Here is a 20,405-nt window from a genome sequence, read left to right as displayed (position 1 = left end):
GAAAGATATAAAATTTACAAAGAGTCAATAGTTTGGGTGTCCCACTGGGCTAACCTTATGTTGCATTCAACTATCCTCACAGCCTTCATGCTTCGTGTCTCCTTTACGCCATAGAATTCAAATACATGGAGTTTAGAAAAACTAAACGCATCTCCTTTCCTTTATGCCATAGACTTAAAATACATGGAGTTTAGAAACAACTTAACGTATCTCCTTTACTCCATAGACATCAAATACATGGAGTTTAGAAACAACTCAACAAGGGCTATGATAACGTTTAACCTCTGAAGTCTCATATTCATTCTATTTGATAGAGCAAATTAACGATGCTCTCTCACCTGCTCTGATACCACTGTAGAACACACCAGACTGGAAACCAAATCAAATGTATATTAATCAAGCTCAAAGAATTATGTACTTGTTGTACATATAAATACATATAGGAAATAGTTGAATTAGTTACTGGAAGTTCTTGGACTCCAATAACTACCCAAACTAATCTCGAGAATTAGCTATCTAACAAATTTATAACATGGATTTTGTGTGTCGATGGATTCTCCTTGACCACCATTCATAAGAAGCACTTTCTCGAGCTTTATTACCGGTATTCGAACACAAAAAATTCTATCAATAAGAATATATGCTAATTTTTTTTAGGTTATGTAAGGTGTTGAGATTGACACGTCTAATTTATGGTTTGAGTCACTGAAGGGTATCTAAGTCATCAAAATTGCCGAGGTTAGTATCTACCTTGGACCACACAAACCTTTAACATGATTGGATTTTGGCATACTGGATTTGAAATCAATAACTTTTTCACCAAAAAACTACTTTAACAAAACACCCTAATGCCCTCTATTCTACACCAATAAACTAATATATACAAGCTAATACCTTGACTCTGCAACTAGATTTACATTTTTTTTATCTACAATCAGATTTACAGTTTTTTTAATGAAAAGAATTCACAAGTCATACGAAGCACTTTCTCTAACTCCATTACCAATATCTGAATACAAGAAATTCCATCAATAACACAACATCCTAATACCTTGACTCTTTCTGCAACTAGATTTACATTTTTTCAATCAAGCTATTATCCTAATATGCAATTAGATCCCTAGTGCTACCACTTCATTGCAGCTGCTATCACTATAATTTCTATTCTACTTAAAGGTTAAACAAATGAAACACCCACAAATTTTACGGACTGTGATGAAGTGTCTCGATAATACATGCATTCAGTCACTGTTCTACGCCTCATAATCTGCAACCGAATCTACATTATCTTTGTGCTTTGCATGCAATGAATCCCCTTAACCGAATTTGTTTGGTATAAAAAACTGGTCGGTAAAGCTGAAGCCTTTTTTTAAGGTAATCCTCCATTCAGACAATCAACTTTTCTGTGAAATGTGCGCGTGAAGGATATTAAACAATTTTATTCCGTCAACGACATACCCACCCAGATTTAAGAAACACACATAAGTAGTCAACTTGATATTAAAAAATTTGATTCCTTTGCAGCATAATATTAAGTCAACTTGCACTTCATCACAAAAGAACGAGGCTATTTTATTACACTCTCTTTTGTTTTTCTAAATATTAAATAGAAAAGGTTTATTTTATATAGCTAGGGGAATATTGGAAAGTTGGCTAATTTATTATCAATTTCAATTTCAATCCGTAAAAAATTGAATGGTAAAAGACTAAAAACAAGAAATTAATATTCTCGTAAATTATTTTTAATCTTTTGAACTTTAAAATATTTTTTCATTTCATATAATATAAAAAAACATAATTTTATAAAATAGATTGATTTAGTTAAATAATTGCTACGGACATTTATTTAATATTTTAGTTAATAAGACATGCGTATTTGATATAACATAAAGCGAGTATTCGGTCTGGAGTATGCCATAAGACTGCTTCTGCTTGGCTAAGAGCTCGTCTTCCTCGGACGTAAGGAAACAGGGTAACGGCCCAAGACCTAGAGGCATCTGGCAAGAGTGAAAACCTGCTCCCTTACGGACCACCAGCGGGTTATTACAGGTGGCGTGGTTTTCCTTGATAACGGTGATGAGTCAAATATTCGCGGATAGCAGCCAGAGATGGTTGTCCTCACTGTTGGTTTGACACCTGAATTTGATAAGTTTTGCTACCTTCAGAAAAAAAAACATAAAGCGAGTATTGAAAATCTATTTCTCACTTTAGCTCTTATCATGAGATCCAACTATACCGAAACTAATTATGTACCCATTATTTTAAATAAAATAAATACTTTATTTTTATTTTCCATCTATATATGTATATAAAATCCTGATTTTTCTTTTTTTATATAATTTATTGTGACGCAAATTTCAATGGTTTTGTATAGACTCTCACTGGAAAGTAACTCTTCATAGTCCAAAAGAGGTCATCAATGTAAAGTATTTGGTGACAACTTTGGAGCACTGTTATGGGTTTTCGGACAGGGTAAGTATTATTATTATGAATGTTTATATAAAATTTATTTTTAATTAATGATGATGGTTATGGATGATGGGTGAAGTTTATATCTAGATATATAGGTTAAGAGTGTTTTTGTTTTTGTTAGTTTGTTTTTTTCTATTAATTAAAAGAAATATTTTTATATTTTATATGGATAGTGGGTTAAGTTTTTATATTTTATATGGATGGTGTGTTAGGTTTATATTTGGATGATTTTTTTTTAGTGAAAAAGTATAATTTCATTCATGTTTTTAAACAAAATACGTTTAGCATATGCACTAAAAATTGAGTGCATTTTTCAGGATATTACCCATATTCTGTCATGACAAAGACTGTAAAAGCCCAATATGGAAGTGCAAAATGCCACTGTAGTCACTAATATAGTCCAAAATTTTCACAAAAATACAACAAAGATGCTGACCCGCATAGACCCATAGGTGAAACAATACATGTGTATCATAAAACATCCATCCCTCTGAACATAGAGGATGTCCAAAAACTCACACTGCAAGAAGCACAGTGCTAAAAAACTATAAAACTATAATTTGTATTATCGTTGCGAGTGTCCCAAAAAGCCAATACAAGCATGGAACAAAATACATGCCTCACACAATCTGTGGCTCATCCATGTACGGTCTATGGTAAAATTCAGAGTTGTCTAGACCTTGAATCTCAATTACCTGCCAGAGTCCCTGATCCAATAGAATCCCCTCCTTAGAAAGCTTGTCGACTTCCTGGTTCTTTGCCCTACAATTGTGCTTGCAAGAGAAGTGTGTAAAAGATAGACTTAGACTTCTTATATCCTCCACAATGTTGACCAAATGAATGTTCCTGCATTGTTGAATGACATTAACCCAATTTATAACCAATAAGGAGTCACCATAAATTTGTATTTTGTCACACCCCTTCTTAGAAGCAAAAGCAATCAAAGATCTACAAGCAAGAGTTTCAGCCCAGTTATTTGTACCAACCCCCATTCCAATTTTTACATGAAAAGCATGATGTTCAGACAAATTAAGGACAAAACCCCTTCTAGCTTTGTCCCTTGCCCCCTGGGAAGCCCTGTCAAAAAATCCCCAGGCCATATATTTGTCAGACTATTCCTCTGCAATAGGTCTAACAGCCGGAAAGTCTTTAACTTGAGGATAATGCTTGAGTACGGCTAAGTCCTCGGCTACAATTTTTCCAGGGAAGGAGGAGAGGCCCTGAAACTTTACTTTATTTTTCGTGAGCCAAAGACCTCAATTGAAAATAAGGGGGAGGGCTCTTATTACTCTATTCACCCGGTCCTGAAGCCAACTTTGCCAGGAGATTGTGAAATTTGGCCCATCCCATCTATACTGTAAACCTAAACTCGTCCTGTAGTCATTTTGTTGGAAAATGTAACTAGTTTCGGTCTTCATAATTGTCAATGTACTCAAATCATTATGTATATATTATGTTACAAGAAGAAGAAGAAATAAATAATATTATCTTAAGCATGGGTTTCAAGCTCCATTTTGATGGTCATCTAGGTCAAGCATTTTTTCATGCTTTTAGGGTTTCCAATGTCAAAAAAATATTTTTCTTGAGTCTAGACCTTATTGGGAAATTTGTAACATGTAAAATATATTGATTTTGAGTCTAGAAAGTCCTATGAGCCTCCAAGCACAAGTCAGCCTAAAGAAGGGGATTTGACCTCAAGAAAAGCATATAAATAGAAGCAAATTCGACCTCATTTAGACACCAAGCTGATCTCTCAAGAAGAAGTTTGATCTCTCTGAAGCTAGAAACATCAAGAAAACTAGAGTGAAGGTCAAGGAAGCAAGGAGAAGTCAAGGAGAAGAAGAAAAATCTATTTTAGGGTTATTTTCTCTCACATGTGCGAAGAAGCTAGGGTTTTTACAACAACTATAGGGACGAAGTTACAGGTCGAATTTGAGGGCTGAAGTTGAAGCTCGAAGCTTGTTGAAGCAATAATGACTCTTATTGTCTTGGTTGATCTTTGGCTTAATTGGAAGGGCTCCTTGAAGGGTTGACTTGGTGCTTGGAGGAGGACTTGGTTTAGGGTTTTGGGTCTTGGTTTTCTCATTTGAAGTAGATTTTATAAGAAGATAAGATATTTTTTGGGTTTTCCCCTTGGAGGGGTTTTTCCCTTGCTTGGAGCCTAATACTTGTGTCCATTGTCTTTATTGTTTTTTTCTCTTAATAATTGTTTGATGAAAATATCTAATAAAGAAACACAAGAAGATAACTAAAGTTCACAAGCAATTATTAAGGTTAAGGAGAAATTGAATTAATAACTTCCCTATTATATTGTCCAACACATTCCACATCTGTTGTGTGAAGGAACAAGACACAAAAAAGTGATCAATAGTTTTATTAAACCCTTTGCATAAAGAACACCACCCTGGACCAATTACAAATATGTGTTGCATCACCTCCCAGGTAGGGACCTTGTTAGCCATGATGCACCAACCCAACAGCTTAGCCTTCAAAGAACATTTATCCTTCCACACTGCATGCCACCATCACTCTAGTTCAACTATTTGGGCTAGAACATTCAAGAAAATATAACCCAGTTTTGATGTATAAATGTCGTGGGGAGATGAAGACCAAACGAGCTCGTCTTCACAATCACTTAATCTTATTTGAGCCTTGGAAAAATTAGCATCAACATACTGCCTACATTCATCTTGAAACCCTTCAAGAAGGTTTAAATGATCTACTGAAATCCATCCCTGAATCCACAAAGTTGTTGTAACAATATTTTCAATCTAATTGGGTCTTGTATAGCCTTCATCCCGGAGATAGTCTATGAGATTTTGGGAGAGAATGTGTCCCTCCCCACTCCCCAACCATGGATCATATCCTCATCAAAATCTATGCCCGTTCCCAATTTTCCAAGCTAGCCCAAAAGCTATCAAATTGAACGAATTTAACATAGACCTCCAAAATATTGAGATATTGCCTCTTGCTCTATTTAGAAGTGTGATACAATCCTCTAAGGAATGTGGTTTGATGTACTTCTTAGTGATTAAATTAGTCCATAAGTTATTTGTACAAAGAAGCCTTCACCCATATTTAGTAGCTAGGGATTTGGAAAATAAGAAGATGTTTTTTAAACCCCAACCCCCCAAAAGCTTTTGAGTTGCAATCCTTGACCATTTTACCTAGGGTAAGACATAGGTCTTTTGTGATCCTTCCCATATAAATGTAAAGCATATCCTCCTAGCCTTTGCCAATATTCCTTTTGGAATCCATGCCAATTAAATCCAATACACAGGTATTGCTTCTAGCACAAATTTAACCAACACCAAACGACTGAATCTTAACAACCATCTGTGGCTCCAACACGACAACCTATTTCCAATTTTTCTAGCAGCCACATCCAAACTGCAAGTCTGTAGCAATTAGGTTTCAAATGGAAACCCGGGTATTTGAGTCGTGAGTCAAAGTTCAAAATCTCAAATGAGAAGATCGTTATGATATTGTTTATTTCCTAAATCTCCATATTATGAATAGTAATTGTAGATTTTGATGTATTGATAACCATGCCAGTCACGACTAAAAAGTTCAATAATTTCATGAAGAGTTTGTAGGTCTCTTAACAAACCATTACAAAAAATCAAAATATCATCTACAAATAATATATGAGAGATTGTGGGAGCATGGGCAACACTTACACCTTTGAAATCTCTTCTTTGCTTGGCAAACTCCAACATCCTACTAAGTCCTTCAACTACTAGTAAGAAAAGGGGTGACAAGGGGAAGCCTTGTTTGAGACCCCATTCTGCTCTGAAAAATGAGGATGTCACTCCATTGATCAAAACAACAAAAGATATTGTCATCATACAACTCATGATCAAATTTATGAAGGGAACATCAAAGCCCACATGAGTTATAAAAATATGAACGAAGAGCTAATTGACTCAGTCGTATGCCTTGGAGAGGTCGATTTTGATAATTGATCCTTTGAGTTTCTGGGATTTAATGTTATGAATACCTTCTTGGGCCACCCGGATTTCCTCATGGATTTGCCTCCCTTCTAGGAAGCCAAATTGTTAGCTAGAAATGGACTTAGAAAGGATGGGCTCGATTATTTGAGCTATCACCTTTGATATAATTTTGTATACACAATTGCATAGATAAATAGGATGAAAATCCTCAAAGGAGGAGGGATTATCAACTTTTTGGATTAAAGCAATAAATGTTGAATTGAAAGCAGGTATAATTCTTCCCTCCTCTCTTGACTCATTAACTACTTTAGTAAATCACTGCCTCATAAATCAAAGAGCTTGATGAAGAACTCCATAGTCCACCCATATGTACTTGTATTTTTATCCCTATGGAAACTTGAAAGGACAACTTTGAGCTCTTATTCAAATACCTCCTTCAAGAGTTCACAATTGTCTTCCTCATCCACGAACCTAGGGAAGAAGTTTTCCACTCTAATGACTTCTGCAATTGAGGTTCCTTCAGGGGCTTTGAAAATATTTGAGAAATGGTCCCTACCCAAAGCATCCAAACCTTTGAAATTTGAAACCTCTCTTCCCATATGAACTTCCATTTTCCAGATTATGGTTTCCATTTTCCGACTCTTTGCATAGGCTTGAAATAATTTTGTATTTTCATCTCCTTTCTAGGGGCATATTTCTTTACTTTTTAGACGCCATCCAACCTCCCATACAACTAGAATCTCCTTTGTCCTAGTGATTAGTCTGCCTAGATCCTCCATAGTTGATCCTTGAATCCTTCCTCATTTGAATCTAATACTATTCCTAAATGATGTTCAATGTTAAGTAATTCCTCCTATTCCATGAAGCGCTTCTTAGTTTCCCATTCCTTTGTCAATGTATCTATCCGCTTTAAGTTGTCCTCAAATTGTTGAGTTGCAGAATGTCCATTACCCTGAACAATATGTATCCAATTTGTGTTAACAAGGTTATTGAAACTTTCATCCTGCAACCACGTGACGTTCATCATTAATGGGCTTGTCGGTTTTTGAGTTTTCCCCTTGATTTCCAGTAGAATTGGGTAGTGATATGATTCTTCTCCCATCCCAACCCATTGGCACATAAAACCAAACCTATGCACCAAGGACTCCGCCAGTAGGAAGACATCAATGTGTTTTTCCACCCTTTCCTCTGTAATCCTTTGATTCCACTAAGTTGGATTGATTATGATAGGCTCCAGATCAATGAGATTGCAAGAGACTAGCTGGTGTGATAAAAAATCAAAAATTACATCTAGCCTAGCCCTCTCCCCCCATGATTCAGCAACCCCCATTTCAAAATTGAGATCCACTCCCAGAATTAAATTTTTCCTCTTCAACATCGAATTTTGAAACAGATCAGTCAAGAAACCGATCATCTCTTCATTTGGCCCATAGATGTTGAGAAAAGTAAAGCTTGTGTCCAACTCCATTGAAAAACCTTCCATCCCAAGGCCAAAGAAAACCCTCCACGAGTTGTGCGCCTAAATCTTGTGGGTGTCCCAACTTAGTTTTGTTCCCTTGGAACACCCTCTAACATCCATCCCATGAAACTTCCAATAAGGCAAAGCATGTTCTAGGAAAGTTGTGATGAGTCCCCCTTCCTCCAAAGTTTCATGTAAGATGATAACCTCTGGGCCTTCAGTCTGAATTAGTCTTTTGAAAGTAAGTATTTTGGGATTACTTGTTAACCCTCTAAATTTAAAAGAAATAAATTTCATTGGGAAATAATACAATGGGCCTTGAAATCTCTAAGGGCCATGTCAATAGAGGATTGTTTACCCGTAACCAATTCTTCTCAAGTACGGGATTTTTCCAAAGAAATGTTAGTTTTCCTCCCCATACCTTCCCCTTGATAGGTAGGGGTAAGGATTTGGCCTAGACCTCCCATTCAACCAACCAATGTAGGGGTAATATGCCTCGACCTTAGGTTCTATCATATAGTATTAATACCCTCCCCCTTTGAGAAATAAGAGTCTAGAGAGACGGTAGGGGAAGAAAACCATGTCGAGCCATTCGGAAGAAGATATGAGACTTGCCTAAGAGAAAATAAGTAACAAGTATTTGAATAACCTCCACCTTCTATTCATCAAGTGTCTTATCCCAACTCTTCCCTAATATTGAATTAGGACAAGAAAATAAAGAAACAGAGGGAGTGGGAAGATATGTACCCATAAGATTTCCACCATCCTTCAACTAAATGTCCATGTTTGCAGCCTCCTCGACTTGTGGCCTTTGCTCTGAGGCACTTGAGTTCATAACCTCCTCCCTTCCAGCCTTCGGTCCCCCATTCTCGAGCTCACCAACTACTTCCACCAACTCTATCTGAATCCCCACATTGGCCATCGTCGACCCCTTTGACTTCCTCTCCTTAGTTTGTATACTCAATCCATTGACCCTTGCCCCCCTAGCCTTCATATGCTTCTTATTGGGCCTAGGATGGAATTGATTAGGTTTGAATGACAATGTGAACTTACCCAGAAGGTGTCCATATTTGTGGCACCTATTACATATAAAGGGAATACCTTCATAGTCAAGATCCACTAAATACTTAGTCTCTTTTATAATATTCATAGTTTGATACAACTTTGAACTTAGATCTAGGCTGACCAAAATTCTTGCCACTGACCAATCCTTAGTCTTCCTAAACGAATAATCCACCCCTTGGAACTTCCCCAAAGTATTTCTAATATTTGTGAAGATCTACAGATTCCACATGTGCACCGGGAGATCTGGTATGCAAACCTATCTCAGCATCACATCCATTCTCTCCCTTTGGCCATTGAAAAGGGGAGGCAAAAATTTGAAAGTAACTGAAGTAGTATCTATGAAGCATACCTCTCTGATTATAAATTATGCATCCACTCAATTTTGGAAGATCAGCGAAAACCAACCTTTAGTGAGTAGTCTCACTTCTGGTGGAGTTGAAACCCTTTCACTTACATTTTCATTTCTCCAAGCTTCCAGGGTTTCCACACTAAAGATACCCCTTCTCACCCTTCCAACTAAGGATTTATCAACTAGATTTAATGCATGATCCATATCCATGTCTTCTCTGACACAAATATTGTATTGGATCGACCCACTTGCACTCTACAACACCCTCCTCTTCTGCTTTGAATTTTCTTTTTTACTACACCCCTATGTGGTTCCAATAGGGTCTTCTACTTCTCTTCCCTCCTCATCAACCCTACTCGCATTTAATTCACCTTGGGTAGGGTTTTGCTGAGGGCCGAACACACCAAGTTCTCTAACTAATATCACTTGGGTTTCGAATACGGATGAACTTTGCTTAGTAAGGTGAGGAACCTCTTCTCTTGGTTTAACTGGGGGACCTATCAAACTAATTCTCCCTACAATAGAGTTATATGTTAACCTCTTGTCCCCTGGGGTCCCTACCAGCTTCCTGAATCCAAAGATGTTTGCAAGACATCCTCCCCTCGATAACTTGAAAGGCCCTAGATCTTGAAACCCTTTGAATTGAAATCCCTGAGAAACTCTATCAACACCGAGACCTTCCTCCTACTTTTGAGAGGGATTTGCTTCCAGTAGTCTATTAGGGAGACCAACAAAGGGTGGAAAAACAATACTACATGCATTCAGAGACACCGCCTGCCCTTTAGGGTTCACAATCGCTTCCACCAGGTGGTCAATGGCATGCAACCGCCCCTGTCTTGTCAGGACATCCCACTTAGAGCGGGGGATTCCCACCTGGAAAGCAACTCCCTTCCTTTCAACACTAGGAACCCTAATACTTGTAGGAGTAGAGAAGATTGACCCTCTAACAAGGCTATATGGTTCATATTCCACCAAATCCATTGATAATAGCTTCAGATAAATCCTACCAACTCAACTAGGTCCAACCTATATTACAACCCCTTGCTGGAAAGAACTTGTGAAGGAAACAATAACATTATAGAAAACCCCCATAAAATGTAAAAATCACCTCCCGCTTCTTGTTAAATCATCTCAATGTTTTTTTTTTCTTTTTTTGAGAAATATTTTTTATTTCATATGGTTTTTTGTGAAATATTTTTATATTTCATATGCGTAGTATGTTAGGTTTTTATATTTCATATGGATGGTGTGTTAGATTTACATCTAGATGTTTCAGTCCTTGAGGTTCTATCTAGATTCAAGAACAAGGTTTGAATTCATTACAACAAAGCTCTTTATGTTACTTGCAATAATTGAACTTGGGTTGGGTGGATAACAATCATTCCTCCCAACCACCTAAGATAAATCCAATTGACAATCTAAGAGTATATTCTATGTGTACGAGCAAATAATTTATGTAAATAGGTTAGGTATATGGGTTAGCTACATGGATTAAGTGAATGACTTAAATGCATGGATATGTGCATTGCTTAGGAGTACCACTTATATTAGCTGTGTGTTGGACACAAATTTCTACCATTTGGCCAGGAGGGCCACAAAAGAAACTTAAGGCTGAAACTTAACATAAAAACATATATGAATGGAAAAATAAACCAACACACACTGCTGCAAATAAAACCAAACTTATGACAAAAAATGGACAACAAATTAAACCACAAACCACTGCTACCACAAACAACTGCAAATGAAAAAGAACTACTGAAAATATTGGAATTTGAATTCCTTTCACATTAACACGAACAAAAATTTACATCACATGCATTGCACAACCTCCAAGACTCCTCTTACGCTCTCAACAACCCTCATATGCAACACTCTACAAGATACCAACTCTAATACACCTCTCCTCCACTCAAAAACCCTAACCCTAAACTTATCTAATGCATGGGAGGGAATATTTTAATATTTTACTAAAAATATCTTTAACTATTTTTCCCTCCACTAAAAATACTCGTTTCACAACATTTGAATATCATTTTGTTTCATCATATGTCCACTTAATTATCATTTACATTTAATTTTGTTATTAGTTACATTTGACACCCAACAATGTGCCTCTTATGTGTTTAGAGTGTGGGTTTGTACATAGGTTAGGTGTGTCACTTATGTACATGGGTTTTTAGAAATAATAAGAGGGGGGTGAATCAATATTTCGTTACTTTCATCAAAATTTTACTTAGTTACTATTCAAACATAATTCACATCACATAATCAATCATGCATAATGTATGAACATAGAGATCAAAGTGCAAGTAAAAACTTAAAGAATAAACACTTGAAAACAATCTTCAATTTATTACAACCAGTTATGAGGACAACAATCCTCTGTATGCATTGACTTACAAAATTGCATGCTCTAACTTCTGCAGAAGATGAGGACACCAATCCTTATTAATCACAAACTTACAACTTTTGTAGGCAACAACCTACAAGAGATTTTAGTCCCCTAGTTGAGCTCCAACTTAGTAACTTCGTAGGAACCAACCTATAAGAGACTCCAATCTCCTAGTTGAGCACAAAATCAACAAATTACTAGGCACCAACCTACTTCTTAAATTTTTCCCTTGGACTTGTCATCAATAAATTCTAGTCCTCAACAAATTCTTCAGTGGGTAGTCACCCAACCATGCAATCCTTAGGTCTGCACCTTCCAACTCGATCACAACAACTTGTCCTATACACCTTAACTTTATACCCTTAAACTTAGCTTTTGAATTATGATTTTGGATTTAACATACCCATACCTCCTCCATGATTGCAAGGCTTAATCCATCCACCACAAGGCTTAATCATTTGTCATTCTTATTGTTTTGCATCAACATTTGGAAGTTCATTATTCATCTAGTGTGACTTCCTCTACAAGTTGTCCATTCTTGACCTTGAAAAGCATCTATTATGTTGATATATAATGCTTTTCCTTCTTTAGTTATAAAAGCATCTATAACTTTTATGGTGTAATAATGCTATCAAAAAAATTTATCCTAGCAAACTTAGCAATTTTTTTAAGATACCCATACAAATAAGCCCACTTTTATGAGATTCTCTTTATTGAGTTATTTCATTTATCAATCCAAGTCTTAAAAATTTGAGTTTTCAAGTGCATATCTTGTCTTAAATGCAACCATCGTTGTTTGAAATTCCTCATAACAATGTTGATTTTTTAGTGCTAAGAAGACAAACACAATTTTTTTCTAGTGATAATTATGTCTAATGATATTTTTTCACTTTCCATATTATCATTAAGTAATTACACTTCAAAAAATTCAACTATAAATGCAATAGAACACAAGAACAATAAATATCACAGTAGAATAATAGACACCATAAATTTTTCACTTGGGAAGCCTAGCCTTGGGAGAAATCCCAACAATCTTTTCTAGGAAAAATTATTGTTCAATCCAACAAATGGTACAATCTAATTTTTCAATCAAACTTGGTCAATTTGACCACATAAACTAGGTAAGTTAAATCTAGTATATGTACCTAGAAAAATCAGTCAAACTGCTACCAAAAATCTTGGTCAACTCTGCCCAGACTGTGGTTAAACACTGCCTATCTAAATCTTGGTCAATTGTGGTCAACACTTCCTTAGAAAGTCTCGGTCAACTTTGCCTCAGAAATTTTGGTCAAACTGCCTCAAACATACTACAGTTAAACTCAGAAATTTCATTCAACTTTGTGCCTTAGTAATTTGGTTAACTCTGTGTTCAACTCAACCAAAAGGAAGTTCGGTCAACCCTCCATAATTTTGGTCAAAAAGATCAGTCAAAGATTTGGTCAAACAGAGCATATATAAACTTGGTTAAATCTAGTCAAATAAACTCCAAAGACTAGTCAAATAGCACTAGTCAACTCCAGATCTCCTCTCTCCTTCACACATTTGAACAAAAGACTCCTTGACTTAATGATTTGATTTGATTTGATACCAAATGGAGGAGGTCAAATGGTATTTTGTAGTGGCCAAATTATGTGGGTTTTGACCAAGTGTCAAACTGATTCAACTGGTGGGGCTAACCTGGAAATTTGGAGTGAGTTGTCTTTAGTGATACTTTTTAGAATCTTTTCCGATGGGATTTTCTGGTTTAATTTCTCTAAAATCCAACAGGAATTTATTGAAATCAAAAGCTTGATGGGTAACCCCTGCAAAATCAAATTGCCTTAGGAGTTTTTCAAGGTGCTAAATCCATATATATAGTCAAAAAACTAGTTTAAATAACACAAATCAAGATTTCACCTCAAATTTTTCCGCCGGATTCCGAAACCAAAAGGTCTAAAAATTCGCACTAAAGACAACTCCAATTTGGAGCCTACATGAACTAGTAAATAATAAAATTAAAATAAAATATAAATTAAAAATTATCAGTCGACTTTCAATCAAAACTATTTCTTTAACTATTTATCTTATCACATAGCTCTTCTTATATCATCATTCGGATTGGTCCTAATGATGGATCCCTATTGGGATTTGAAACGTTGACAAATATGGTTTCTATTGTGGATACTCCGAGACAAAGCTCAAAAAATATATTTAATTCTTTTAATTTTCTAAATTAAATACCAAGCATAGCTACCAAAAAATAAACACTCCCTCTTAGCTAGGGGAGTATTCATATTGACTTCTTCAAATGCCCACTTTGTTGAAAAATTCTCCTTCTGTAGAAAAAACTGAATGAGCTTGCTATGTTGATGTATCCATCCACTTCATGTGGAAAGCATCCTACATTAACATCATGCGGAGGGATCTAGTATCCTACTATTTAACTCTCCTTTGCACATGGATCTAGCCATCCACTGATCTTTTGGCCTTCTGGGGTCAACAAGACTAGTCCTTGGTCACCAATTATCCAAGTTTTCCCTTGGAACCTAATCATCACCTGTGGCCTATGGTGAAACCCTGGGATATTACCATTATTTCATGCTAATTGAATGATAATATACTTGCTTGATGCTAAAGTCACTCACTCTACCCACTAGCAAAGTACCTCTCGACAATCCTGGGGAGCACTTTGAACCTTGATGTTCTCTGGGTCATTCTCCCTATCCACATTACATGGCCCCAGATCAATACCTTAGAATTGTTAATATCTTGATCTAGTGATAATGTTTAAACCTTGAAGCTACAACATCAACACTTCTTCTCAACGAGGTAGGCATTCTCAACCACTCCCAACATGCCCTTCAAGTATGCAAACTTCATCCTAGGAAAAGGCTTGGTGAGAATGTTAGCAACCTGCTCATATGTAGAAATATATTAGATCTTCACTGCTCCCTTCTGCACCATGTCTTGGATGTAATGGTACTTGATCTCAATGTGCTTTGACCTGTCATGGAAAACTATATTTTCCAAAAGCTTCACACAACTTCTATTGTCACATTGTATCATGGTCCATTCCTGCACCTGATCAAAAAATCTTGCAAGTAGCTTCCATATCCATATTGCTTCACAATTCGCTAAAATAAATGCAATATACTTGGCCTATGTAGTGTTAAGTGTGACATATGTCTACTTCATGCTCATCCAAGATATCATAGTAGAATACAAACTAAAACAACATCTTGATGTACTCTTCTTGTCTTTAGCACTCCCTTCCCAATCTAAATATGGGAATCCTAATGTGTACACACACACACACACACATTATCATGGTGAATCAGAACTCATTAGGGGATTCTACTCCTTGAGCCTTATCAGAACGGGCCAAATATGCCCCCCCATGGGATTTGAAACCAGTTAGAGGGGATAACTTGCATTGTGCCAACCACTTGATTGTCGCACGAGCAGATGAGAAGACATAATAATAATTATTGATAATACATAATAATTATGAAAATACATGTCTCAAAGGACATGAATCTTATGAAAGGGAACTCCTGCCTATATATAAATAAGGCCCTCATTGTACTATCAAATCATCTCACTTATACTCAAACATTTTATATAAATATATTATTTATCCTATGATGGGTATTGTGATATTCATGATATTTTAAATATAATTATGTGATATAAAAAATCTGTTCGTGTCATTGGTATCCGAGCCTTGATTTCTAATCCAGCGATTGGCCATACTTCTTCTTTTTTCCAGACCTTGGTGACAAGACTTTTAGCCACATTAAAAATTTATGAATTTCTCTAATTTCAAAATCTTTCAATAAAAATTAGCCCTTATTCATCTGAAATTTGATAATTCAAGAAAAAAATTCTCTACTGCCAATTTTATTAAAGGAAAAAAATATTTGAAGATAAAAAGAATTATTATATATAAATACCAAAAAAAATGACACATAGCTACTTGCAACCTGGAATGACCTGCTAGATTCTATACCTATCTATATTGATACCATACTCATCCACCACAATACATATTTGTAACTCCACATGCTGCAAAAACAAAGCCATCATATAGTCGTCAGTATCTTGCATGAAGCATTCATATAATTATCTCTCAACCCAATAGATACTAGTCGTGGTTCTTATACCTACTGTAGCCCTCAGAAGTCACATGAATGATGTTGCACATTGTCCAGCCATCCCATAATCATATTCCTACTATAGATAATTTTTGGCTTAAAAATTTCACTTGCAAGACCTAGGGTTCAAACACTAGTTGCCAACAAAAGTCTATGTTGTAGCCTAGTGCAACGCCGACCCTTTCATTTCTTCACAAGGGATAAACGTCTCACCTGAGGCATGATAAGACACTTAAAAGTAAAGGGGATTGATAGATAGTGTCGAGGATGAAATAACAGAGGAATAATTCATTATTTAAATGATTGTGCAACATTCATTCAATTATTTAGAAACCTTCTTGAAGTTATAACTAACACATGCACAAAGTAAAATGATATATAACACATTGAAACAACATATCAAAAGAAATTTTAAGGGGACCTGACTAAATCATAACCATTCCATACATATAAGCACATGATTGATCCCCACAACATCTTTCTTTATTAATAAGAGTGGACCATTACAATACAGATTTGCGAGAAAGTTAGAGACCTTTTAAAATTATATTGGAGTAAATTAAAATAGAATATTGTTACACTCAGATGATAGAAAAAGAACTTTGGGATTCATTTTAGTAGCATTTTAGCATAGTTTGATATCTCTTTTCAACTCATTTCCAGCAACCCTTTAATAGATTTTCCGCTCCAATCTCGCTCGTTTGATTTGATCCACTTTGATCCCGCTCACTTGATTTGGTCTACTTTGACAAAATCTTGTGCTTAAGTGCATATATCCTATATTCTTTCTAAATTAGCACTTCAGTCCTCCTTTTATGACTTTATCAAATTCCAAGATAATTGCCTCCTTCTTCTAAATCGCGGCTCTCACCTTTTTTTTAATCTTTCTTTCCGACTTATTTGATCATTTTATTTTCTACTCCTAGTGATCATTTCCACGACCTTTTCCTAATCAAAAATTTAACCAAAATTGGCTTAAAAACAAAGGAGCCAATAGGCCCCGACCACAACATATTGACTCACCCTCGATTAAATCTTCTACTTGGGCGCTCGACTTTGCTTGTGACTCTGCCACTTCTGTTAGTACTTCTTGTCTTGCTGATTCACCTTCAAATGAAGGACCCAACTCAGGCACGATTTGAAACACTTTAGATTTGAAAGTAGTATATTCCTCCATAGCAAACTTCTAAATGTCGAGTAGTGCAACAACCTTATCAACAAACTAAGAAGTATTTTCAGCATTAGGCTACTCGAGATGAGAATAAATAAGTGCTTACCATTGAGTATCAACTTCATAATTAAGCTTCCACAATTGTACAAAATGATTTTGGGCTAGAGGTCAAAGATCCCTTAGCATAGTTTTAGTTGCATGTGAATATTTCTCCAATTGGTTAATTTTCTTTTCTAGTGCCTCAACTTGACTAAGATCTTTCTATTGCATGAGATAGGCATTAATAAGGGCTTGGTCAAAGAATTGTTTTGTTTTCTTTCGCAACTCATACAAAGGCTGGTTCTTTTTAGCGAATAGACCTGGCCAATATTGCACTTGGAAAAATATTTATTAGGAGTCACTCATAACCTACTCGGGGTTCTCATGGAAGGAAGATCCTTGTGAAATCTCTTGTGTAATCTACTACTCAAAGTGATCAACTGGGTTAGGGAGTGCTTTGTGCAACTCAACGATATTTCTTTTCAATTCTTTGTTGGTGGCAACTAGCTTCGTGGAAGAAGCATTAATAAATCCACTGTAGTTAGCAGATTAACACATAAAAAATATTCAGGAGCATTGGGTACAATTCAACGACAGCCAGCCACATCTGTCAAAATTCAGAACTAAGTTTTTTTAATTTGGATCAGTGTTTTCTCATTTTCTCCACAAAATTGGTCTTGCTCCTCAGTCATAGTGAAGATTTGATTTTGTTGCTACTCATGGGTGAAAACAAGCTCAAAATCTTTAGTCGGAAAGTATTGAATGATATTCAAATTGAGTAGTTGAAGCTCTGATAATTTGTGAGAGTTGTGAGGAGGACTAGGTATGGAGGTCGTCACTAGTCAAACTATTAGCTGAAGGAAATCTCACTTGCAAGGGATGGCCACTTGCAACAAACTTCTCTAGTTGTTCTTGTGGCAAAGTCTCAGGTCCCTGACTTTATTCCTGCGGAAATTCTTATTAGATCTTGGTAATAACAATAGAGGGAAATAGGGGAATGATATCATGCGACTATGAAAATAAGTGTAAGGCTTCCTAAAGATGATCTAGATCCTAACTTAATAAAGAAACCTGAGCTACTAAAATAACCATACTAAACTCTGGTTGTGACACATGAAAATATTGCACAGTGGTTTGGTAGCAAATTTTGTATCAACAACTTGCTTTGTTTGGGCCATATTTTTATGACGTGACTCAAATTCTATATCAAAAACATCTCTAGTAGTAGCTCCGGTGTCAAGGCGGCTAGAAATGGTAGTAGATGGAGATGTAGTGTGGGGTGATGAATTATGGGAATGCATAAGAGATTGATGAGGCAAGGTCAGGGAAATGTTGCTCTTCAATGATGGTAGTAGGTTGAAAAATGCTTCATGCATGTCATTAGAGAGATCAATGGAGACGAAAGAACCAAAAATAGTTTTGGTGGGTTTAGAAACAATGCACACAAGAGCTAGTTGCGCAAGAGCAAAGGCATCAAGAGTAAAGGGTTCAATATCGATGACTATAGGCAGAGCCAATGAAATGGAAGTTATAGATGCAAGTGGAAGGGATGGAGGTTTGAAAAAAATACCAACAAAAGGAATAACGTCTAGTATACTAGGAGTAGAAACAAATGAACTTACCATAAAACCAACTTTCGACATAGTATGATGAATGGAAGACACACACTCTTGTAGCTTTTTTATCATGGGTTGAAGTTCATGCGTAAGGCTATGCGCTTTTTGGAGGAGGATGGAGCATCAACAGAAGAATTGTGAGGTTGCATTGCAACAAGAGAATAAATAATCTCGCCCTCTTTTTCATGCACTTAACTCTTGAGCAAGATAACAATCATTATGGAACGCCTCCTCGGACATGTAGTAGGACAAAAGCCTCATATTGAATGTAGTTGAGCTAGTGGATTTATGTCGAACATAGGTATGGCCATGACTAATATAGAACCAAATTTGTACTACATACTTATCCAAAATTGGCTGAGGTACTCAAAGCTTAAGTTGAGTGACATTGAGCATTTTAGTGTGCCATTTCTCAAACGCATGCTCATTAAACTTTCTGTTAGGAGCATTTACTGGAGTCCTCCAAGACATATATTCAAAAGAAAGGGCCTCACCTTTCTGCACCTCAACGATCTCTCGTCCTTCTAGAGCACACCATCTATACATTTTAAAGGCAACAACCAAGTATCCACAAATGAAAAAGGTCACCCACTTATGAATATCTTCACAGACCTCAAACGTTTGGCCATGAGATAGCTATACCAGTTCAACGAATCACCTCAAACACATGCTTCAACAACAGATATCGCATCCAATGTAAATCCGCCCTTGGTATAATGGCACATAAGTTTCTCAACAATAATAGAACATGTGAACTTGACTCTATCATAATTTATCCTGTCGATGACAACTCCATGGCCTTTCCTCTTTCGCTAAGCTGGTGAATGTCCTCCACATGGATTGGGTACTCCTAATCGAACCACATGAGTGAAAATGTGAAATTTGGTTACATGTTTTACCCTTTATTGAGAAAAAAATATATTTTTAGAAGTTCTTCAACTTTTTGCAAAGCCAAAACAATTTTTTGTTTAGAATTTCATATTACAATTAAAAAAAACTTGGCAAAAAATTTATTAGCTTTCTATTACTTATTTTTTGGAAATTTTTTTTTTCACATTTGATATGTCAACTTAGCAATTTTTTGACTATGTGTTCTTTAAAAATGAAGGGATTCATAACACGTCATGTTTTTTTAGCACTAGTGTATTCTTTGTTAACTTGGCGTTTTTGAAAAAAATATGTGTTGCAACAATCTAGACAGACTCTACTTCGATATCGTTATATTTATAAAACCAACTGATGCACATCATAATTACTAGAATTTTTTGAATTGAACCAATATGAAAAAACTACAAATTTTGAAGATGTTTAGCTGAGCGTCCAATTTCTCAACATATTAGTTATAAACTAAAAAAATAAAAACTACCCATTACAGAAGACGAACCAATGTAATGAACCATAAATTTTTCATATTTTTTATAGTGTATTTTGTAACAAATGGATTTTTTATTTCATTGAATCATAACGACCTTATGAATTTTTTGCACACATTTTTTTAGAAAATTAATTAAAATTAACAAATTCTATGAAATTCCATAAAATTTATATCTACTGAAAGTATATTCAATTATGCAAATGTTGATATTGGTTATGATAGTAAATTCACCAAATTTGATGGAGTTTAAGCATTCTGAAGTTGGAAAAATGTGACCAAAGCTGAGTTGTTGCAGAGTTGCAGGTTAAAACAGTTTGACCGAACTAAAACCACATTTGGCCGAACTTGTGTTTTTCGTTGACGCTCGTTAAAATA

At 35.8% G+C, this 20,405-nt stretch overlaps 1 protein-coding gene across 2 annotated transcripts in view; it reads right to left on the bottom strand.

Annotated features, from left to right (window-relative positions):
- The window catches only part of LOC149228443 (putative methyltransferase TCM_000168), a 43,766-nt gene extending 42,470 nt beyond the window's left edge, over nucleotides 1–1,296 (bottom strand). Inside the window, exon 1 of one of the 2 annotated variants that reach the window (XM_089375685.1) lies at nucleotides 1,199–1,296. The gene's annotated coding sequence lies outside the window, so the exon portion shown is untranslated. Of the gene's footprint in view, nucleotides 1–894; nucleotides 922–1,198 lie in introns of those variants that run through there. The other variant, XM_089375684.1, reaches the window with a different exon arrangement.
- Between the last annotated feature and the right edge of the window lie 19,109 nt (nucleotides 1,297–20,405).

The sequence above is a fragment of the Pinus tabuliformis genome, chromosome J, assembly GCF_031772625.1.
Source record: "Pinus tabuliformis cultivar Carrire ecotype Pingquan chromosome J, CPIR1, whole genome shotgun sequence".
NCBI classification, from domain to species: Eukaryota; Viridiplantae; Streptophyta; class Pinopsida; order Pinales; family Pinaceae; genus Pinus; species Pinus tabuliformis.
The sequence above is the reverse complement of the archived record's forward strand: the minus strand, read 5'-3'. Positions and strand labels throughout refer to the sequence as shown.